Here is an 8,143-nt window from a genome sequence, read left to right as displayed (position 1 = left end):
ATTTCACAATTTTTCTCATTTGCATCGATTACTATTTTTTTCCAGTACTATCGCTTGTTATTCCAGATAAATATGGGGACTAATTATTTTTATCTCGGGCAAGTGCAAATATTGGTAATATGAAATTTGGAAAAAAGAAGGAAGAAATGAGATAATGAACTGAACTTGATAATTTTCTTAATTACAGTATTACAGTATTTAACAGGTTCGTCGCCCAACGCGATTCGGTTGAGTTTCTCGTGGGGCCCAAATCCTACTGTCTGAGCGCTAGAACGTTATCGGACTGATGATTTGGATGGGTCTAGTACAGACACCGCTAGTTAGATGTTGGTCAACGGACCCTATTTACAATTTTCCATTTCCTGCAATCGTTTTGAATTACTATCAGCAAACTTGCATTTTGCAAATAACCAAACGATAGAATATAGTATAATGTAATATTTTATCTTAAATATAAATTAATAAAAAGTATAGCATAATGTGTATATTTTTCATAGTTTTATATTGTATATCCTATATTTATAATTCAGTGCTTATTCCATTAAATTCCTTTTAAAAATCCAGCTGAAAATTCTATTTAACTTGAGTAAGAAGAACGTCACCCATATTTGGGTGACGGGGCCCCCACGGAAGCATACTCGTCACCCAAATATGGGTGACGCGGCGACGAACGTGTTAATAATACTTAGTAATCTTTGTCTTTCGTTTTCTAATCGTTTCAAAATACCAGCAAAACTAGATTCTATTTACGGTGTTGATCCTTGGTAGAGTTTAGATTGTTCCGTGTTATTTCCGTGTGCTTTTCAATCCACGGTTCAGTGATTGACGGCGAAGGAGCTGGAGGAGCATCAAAAGAGACCACGTGAATGGAAATCTTGTGAAACTCTCGGCGCTTTCTGCGAACAGAAAATTCATTCACACGTTCGCGTCGGTTTGAACAACAAGGGGACAGTCCGCCACTTATCGAGGCGCCGTCCTAAGGCGTCTATTACCTGTTTGCAAATATTACCTTCGTAGTTTAGAACGTTTCCTTCGCGACGTTCCTGCATCGTTTCACTTCCCGACCCGTGTTTCGCTTGCAATCCCCTCGGTTACGGCTTCTTTAAAATTTTACGGTGGTACTCGTTCATTGAATGCTGCGTACGATCGAAAATTTCAATTTACGCCTTGGTAGTACTCCACAGCCTTCATTATACATTTCCGTTATGCGAATTAATTCGTACAATAATACCTTCGGTGGTAAATTCTCCAACAAAACGTGATTTTTCGCGGGACTGGTATTCTGTAATATTTATTATACAGTTACTATTATATAAATGAATCTGTGGGTTAATATTAATATTATTGAAAATTTCATTAAAAATTTCAGCTTTTACGTAACTCGTATTCTATAATATTCGTTGAACATTTACTGTTATGTAAATTAATTTGAATCTTGAAGTTTAGAAGCTTGAATTTACGGTAAGCTATTTTATAACATTCGTTATGTATTTATTATTGTATAAATTGATTTGCAAATTAATGTTATTAGAGAATTCAGGACATTTGTGAGAAAGGTTAATGAACTCTTTTTCGGTAAATTGTGTTTAATTGTTAATAATTATTATATATCTAAAAATGTATACTCTTAAAATTTAAACTTAATATTCTGGTAATAATTAAAAAGCTCTCTGTTTAACTTAATTGCCAGAATATTATTGAAGATGTAGCAATAATAATATTAATTTATATAGTAATGAAAGCGCAAGGAATTATCAGGAAATCGCGTTAAAAGTTTTAATTTTAAATAAATAAGAAGCTTTCCATTTAACTTCATTGCCAGAATATTAAGTTAAGTTAAACGGAGAGCATTTTATTTGTTTAAAATTAAAACTTTTAACGTGATTTCCTGAATAAATTCTTTACATATTTATTGTTATATAAATTAATATTATTGTTGCTAAATCTTCAATAGAAAAATTCACGTTTAACCATAACTAATATTTTCTAACATTCGTTACTTGTCTGCCATTATATAAATTAATTTCCAAGTTAAATCTTAAATCAAGTTAAATCTCGCTATTGTCAAAATCCTTTTATCAAAAACTCATTAGAAATTTTCAGGTGAAACAATCAATGCAGAAAAATATTAATTATCTTTATCTAATCTTCTAAAATAATTTTCCAAATCTATTTCCTGAAAACAGTTTTAAAATTATCAATAAATATCCACGAGATATTTTGATGCACAACTATTTGGATCGCATTTATTGTTATGTAAATTAATTGTCATCTTAATATTATTATTACAAAATCTTTGATTAAAAATCGAAATTTATATGCAATTAATATTCTTTAACATTAATTATAAATTTTCAATTAAAACAATTATCACAAGAACTACCGATATACAATGCGTACATATTATAATGTACATAGATAATAATAATTGAAATGATATAATACAATTATAAAAGTGTATATAATTACATATCTGTCTAAATATAAGTTAATATTAACTTTGTCAGAAGAAGCTGCATATTTCAAATAATAATAATTAAATTAATAATAATTGAAATGACATAATACAAATAAAAATTTAAAAATAACTACGTATCTATTCAAATTGAAGTCAACCCCTTGCACTATGATCCAATTATGGAAAATTGTACATCAATGAAGTATTTAATTTTAATTAGCCACTATACATTTATTCCATCCATAATAAAATTATACGTAAATTTTAAAAATTCTTCGAATTTTGTTTGTTAAAATATACTAAATACAATCATGGCTGTGTACTAAATGTACCTTGTAATCGCCAGAATTTCCGTGAAGAACTTCCAATAAGTTAGACTTACTTATACCAGTACAAAGTATTAATACTAACTTCGTAAAAAGTATCTACATATTTCGGATAACTGCAAAACCAAAAAATCTGAAACACGTCATCTTCACCCCTTAGCTACACTACTTCTAGTGCAAAAACAAAACAACACCCTTCTCTCGTCTTCCAAAATATTTTCCCAAACTTCTCCAATCCCTAAACCCGATCTCAAAATCATAAACACGCATGAAACCTCTTCGCGGGCAAAGAAGCCGAAGGTCGAGCAAAGCAGTGGACGAAAAATCGGTGCACTGTACAGGTAACACCAACACGAGTGCCCAATTCGCGTAGAATAATGGTGACGTAGTGACCGGTACCCGATGCGAAAAATTTGAGCACCACTGCGAAGGCCACACATGCAGTATTATTGTTGCAGAGTGGATCTCTCGTCTCAGAGGACTCGCTGTTGTTGTAAAGGCGTGAATGTTATTACAGCAGAAAGTTGTGGTGTCACAAAGCTGCGGTGCATTCCTGTTGTGTGGATCGCCTAAAGATATCGTCACTGGCAAATACGTCTCTTTCGGGCCCGGGAAAATCACTCGGCGATCCATCTGTAAATCCACCGTGAGAGACTCCGGAACGTGACAAGTTGCAACATTCGATGTACATTCTTGCGGTTATAGCAGCTCGAGTTTCACGCGCCAGCATCCTAAAAGGTATTGCCAAGGATCAGGGCCTCTCGCTGATTATCAGTTTCACCGTCCTTTTACGTCTGCCTCTACGTCTTCATCCTCGCGTCACTCACACCCAGCTCACCATTCGCTTTCATTCCAATCGACGCTTCTCCGATATGAGCCGTTCACTGCACAAATCGATTAACTCCACTTTTTGAAAAATCCTAAATTTAAGTGTCAAAGCACTTGGTATAGTCATAACTTTTTTTTATTTATAATAACTTTCCCTTATAATTAAGATTAACACCATTAAACGAGAAAAATTTTTTGGCCACTGAATAATAAATAATTTATTTCAGAGGTCACTTTGATTAACTACGTACTCTAATGCAAATCGTTGCAATAATGCAACTCAAATGCACCAGCAAGCCATGAATGATAACGGTGAATTTTTTAGTCCCGTCTTATCAGAATTTAAGTAAAATTTAGTAAAATTTAAATTTATTACTTTTTCCATTTGCCAAATCGATTAACTCTTCCAGTAACGTAAAAATGGTAACATTACTAACGATTACCTTTTGGCTATTTTTTCTTATAAATTTTATATACCGTTAGATGAAAGTTACATTTGTATTTATGCATTCTGCGATATTTATTTCGATTTAAATTATAAAGGGAATTTTAAAAAACAATATACATTATTTCATTGCGTTTCTCCACTTTTTGTTTTATGGAGTTAATCAATTTGTGCAGTGAACGGTCCATATGATGCTAAGTCCACCTTGAAGGATTCCTTCTCACCTCCTGGTCGATTTAACGACCGTCAACGTGCTTATTATGATCTCTAGAATTTTCACGCGTTCTTTGAGGTCAGGTAGAGGGGTTAATCATATGCTGACTATTTTTATCGCGAGATTTTATTTAAGTAAACTCAATTTTATTAACCCTTTGGACTCGAGAGGTGATCTTCAGTAACCATTTCATAAAATTTGGAAGATCGATATTAATTAATATTTCAAATCTAATGTAATGTAACAGTGTGCAAATTATCGAAATCATATAATTCTACGATTCTGTTATTATACAATTCTTTATTTATTTCTCTAAAAAGTATTGTCAGTTTTTTAGTAGAGAATCTTTGAATTTCTGCTCTTCTTTAGCCAAAAAATCGTCGAAGGGTTAATAACGAAGTATGAATTGCTATGAATTACCAGGTATCGAATTGTCCACGAAAGAAATGTGAAATATAGTATGAGGGTAATGGTAATATAAGAATGGGAAAAATTTGTTTGCAATTTATGTAAATTATGCGAAATTTATTATAATACCCGGATGTTATTAATGAGAATGGGATGTTGAACTTTTTAAATTTATTTTTCGAATTCTTTGACTCTGATGACTTTTTCGATAATTTTTCTTATTTTGATCGCGTTGGATCTACACTGATTATTATAAAGTCAGATCAAATTCCATAGGAGACATTTAATCCTTGTTCTCTGAGTCCTGTTTTTAAAACAGGATAGCGAGAGCTATTAAATATTATATTAAAAGTTAGGAGAATTTTTGTTCATTTTTTTTATCCTTTCATCTTTTACTTTGTAATTTATTTTCCCAATTCTATTGCATTTGACCAAAATTGTCTTAATCTGATTTACTCTTCTATTATTCGTGTCCTGTTTTCAAAAGTTGATAATAACAGCTGTTAATTATTATTTATATATATCATTATTAATTACAAAATTTTTGTTTATTTTTTTTCCCTTTCATTTTTTACTTTGTAATTTATTTTCCCAATTCTATTGCATTTGACCAAAATTGTCTTAATCTGATTTACTCTTCTATTATTCGTGTCCTGTTTTCAAAAGTTGATAATAACAGCTGTTAATTATTATTTATATATATCATTATTAATTACAAAATTTTTGTTTATTTTTTTTCCCTTTCATTTTTTACTTTGTAATTTATTTTCCCAATTCTATTGCATTTGACCAAAATTGTCTTAATCTGATTTACTCTTCTATTATTCGTGTCCTGTTTTCAAAAGTTGATAATAACAGCTGTTAATTATTATTTATATATATCATTATTATTTAAAAAATTTTTGTTTATTTTTTACCCTTTCATTTTTTACTTTTTAATTTATTTTCCCAATTCTCTTGCATTTGACCAAAATTGTCTTAATCTGATTTACTCTTGTATTATTCGTATCCTGTTTTCAAAAGTTGATAATAACAGTTGGTAATTATTATTCCTATATATCATTATTAATTACAAAATATTATTTATTATCTTGTTAATTTATTATTTTATATATTTTATAATTTTTGGTTTACTATAATCGATGTACTTAAACGTTATAATTATTATTGTCACGTAAACCTAATTTACTATTAACTTTATCTCTTCTCAAACTTCGTCCCGAATTCTCAAGCATCCACGCTGCGAGGTCTATTCTTGAACCGTCGAAAATGCAAGTCGTGAAACTGAATTAAGAGTCGTGTAGCAGAAAAAGCGTTTTAGCGGAGAAATATTCGTGTCTGCATCTCGAATGGGAGTTCATAAATAGTTCGGGTAATCCGTTGGAAATACATCAAACAAGGGCCGGTTGATCGCGGGGCCGGGGAGATTCTTGACAAATTTTAAGATTGACGTAGGAATGTCCGAAATCGTTGGTAATAATTCGAGAAGCCACGGTGGACCACACAGGATCGAGGATGAATCCTTGGAGGGTCCTGACTTCTGAGATGAAGGTATACGTATACCTCGTGGCACGTTACGATGAAATAAAACGTGAACGTACCTGGCATGCCTCCGTCCACTTTCAAAATCCTCTCTCGTTGGATCCTGCGGGACATCCTCAGCCGCATCGTTACGTTAATGGGACGGACTATTATTTAATTCTACCAAATTGCCGGTCGGCCCCCGAAACAGGCGTAAAACCTCTTAAAAATTGCCGCAGGACCTTCTTACGCCTGGCTTCTACGAAAACCGATTCAACGAATACAAACGGAGCCAAAGTTCAATACCGTTTTCCATCAGGCAACGATCTTATCGCGCTAATTTCTAACAGCGATTAAATATTACCCACTCTACGTCCGGTTTTACTCGAATATTATCGTGTCAGGTGATAAATTAATTGAGCGATCGCATTGCGCGTAATTCATCGATCCCAGTTTCCAAGATCTATGAGTTCAAGCGGGTACAGGTAGCCCTCCTACAACACGGTTTCACTGTAACACGGTTCATAAATTGCGGGAACCCTCCTACAACACGGTTTCGCTCTAACACGATGAGAAAATTGCAAAAACCTGTGTACAACACTGTATTTCTATATGAGCAGTGACGACGAAGAAATTTATTTATTTTTCATTAAATTAAAGTTGCGTTAAATTAAAATAATAATTTTGTGTTGTACATACGTTCATATTTTTAATAAAAATTAAGTTGTTCCTGTAGAATTAAAAAAAAGGTTTTTTTAATTTTATAAAAGTTAGCAGAATTTTGTTTTTAGTAAGTTTTCGAAACATAACCCTCCTATTTGTACTGCCCCTGGATCTCATACAACACGGTTTCACACAACACGGCATTTTCTAGGAACCTATCTACCGTGTTATAGGAGGGTTACCTGTATTTTATCGGGTATATGCAGAGGGTAGGATACTGTGAAAACCGAAAACTCAAGATTCTATCTCTCACGATAAATATCGTAAATAATTTCATCTTGCATTTGAACAATTGTTTCACGAAGGTATTCTTGTTTTGGTTGAAATTGCAGAGTAGGTTAGCAGTATGTTATGGCACAGGTGTATGTAATTATTGGTATTGATTGAACGTTTTATTAGAATTCTATTTAGTGTGTACATTTCTTTTACTTATTGTTATTAATAATTATTCGTGAATTTCGATAATTGTTTTACACTCTAGATATCGTTCTATTGATTCAGGTTGCAATTTATGTTAATGGTATATTATTTTAGAAATGTATAGAATTAATTAAATGTTTTATTTAATTTTATTTTATAGGAGTTTTTTTAAGGTGTAAATTTAATATGTAAATTATTTGCATACTTGAAATTGTACACTGTACAAATTTCAAAGATGCAATTTACATGACCCTCACCAAAGATACTTTTCTATTTATTGGGATTGTAATTCAAATGAATAATATCGTATTTTAATTTAATATATAAAGTAGTAAATAATTTCTGGTATTACGTAAATTTTATTTACAAACAAACATAAATAGCTATAAATAGTAATGTAGGTACTTGGAAATTAATGACATAAATATATATAAATTTAGTAATGAAGTGCACGTAATTTCTATTGAATAAATTATACTAGACTAGATAGATAATAGAATTTATTAACATAAATTAGATATATTATATGAATTACGAAATCATAAATTTCTTGATGGATAACATGGAATAATTTTATCTCGAATTCGCATAATTATTTTTCGCAAAATGCACTATTCTAGAATTTATTAACATAAATTAAATATATCATATAAATTACGAAATCACAAATTTCTTCATGGATAACATGGAATAATTTTATCTCGAATTCACATAATTATTTTTCGCTAAATGCACTATTCTATTAATTAAAATTGCATCCTAAATTAGTAGAATGTTTTACTACAAACAGTTATAACTAG

The sequence above is a fragment of the Eufriesea mexicana genome, unplaced genomic scaffold (genome assembly GCF_001483705.2).
Source record: "Eufriesea mexicana isolate 0111107269 unplaced genomic scaffold, ASM148370v2 scaffold555, whole genome shotgun sequence".
NCBI lineage: Eukaryota > Metazoa > Arthropoda > Insecta > Hymenoptera > Apidae > Eufriesea > Eufriesea mexicana.
This window is presented reverse-complemented; position numbering follows the sequence as displayed.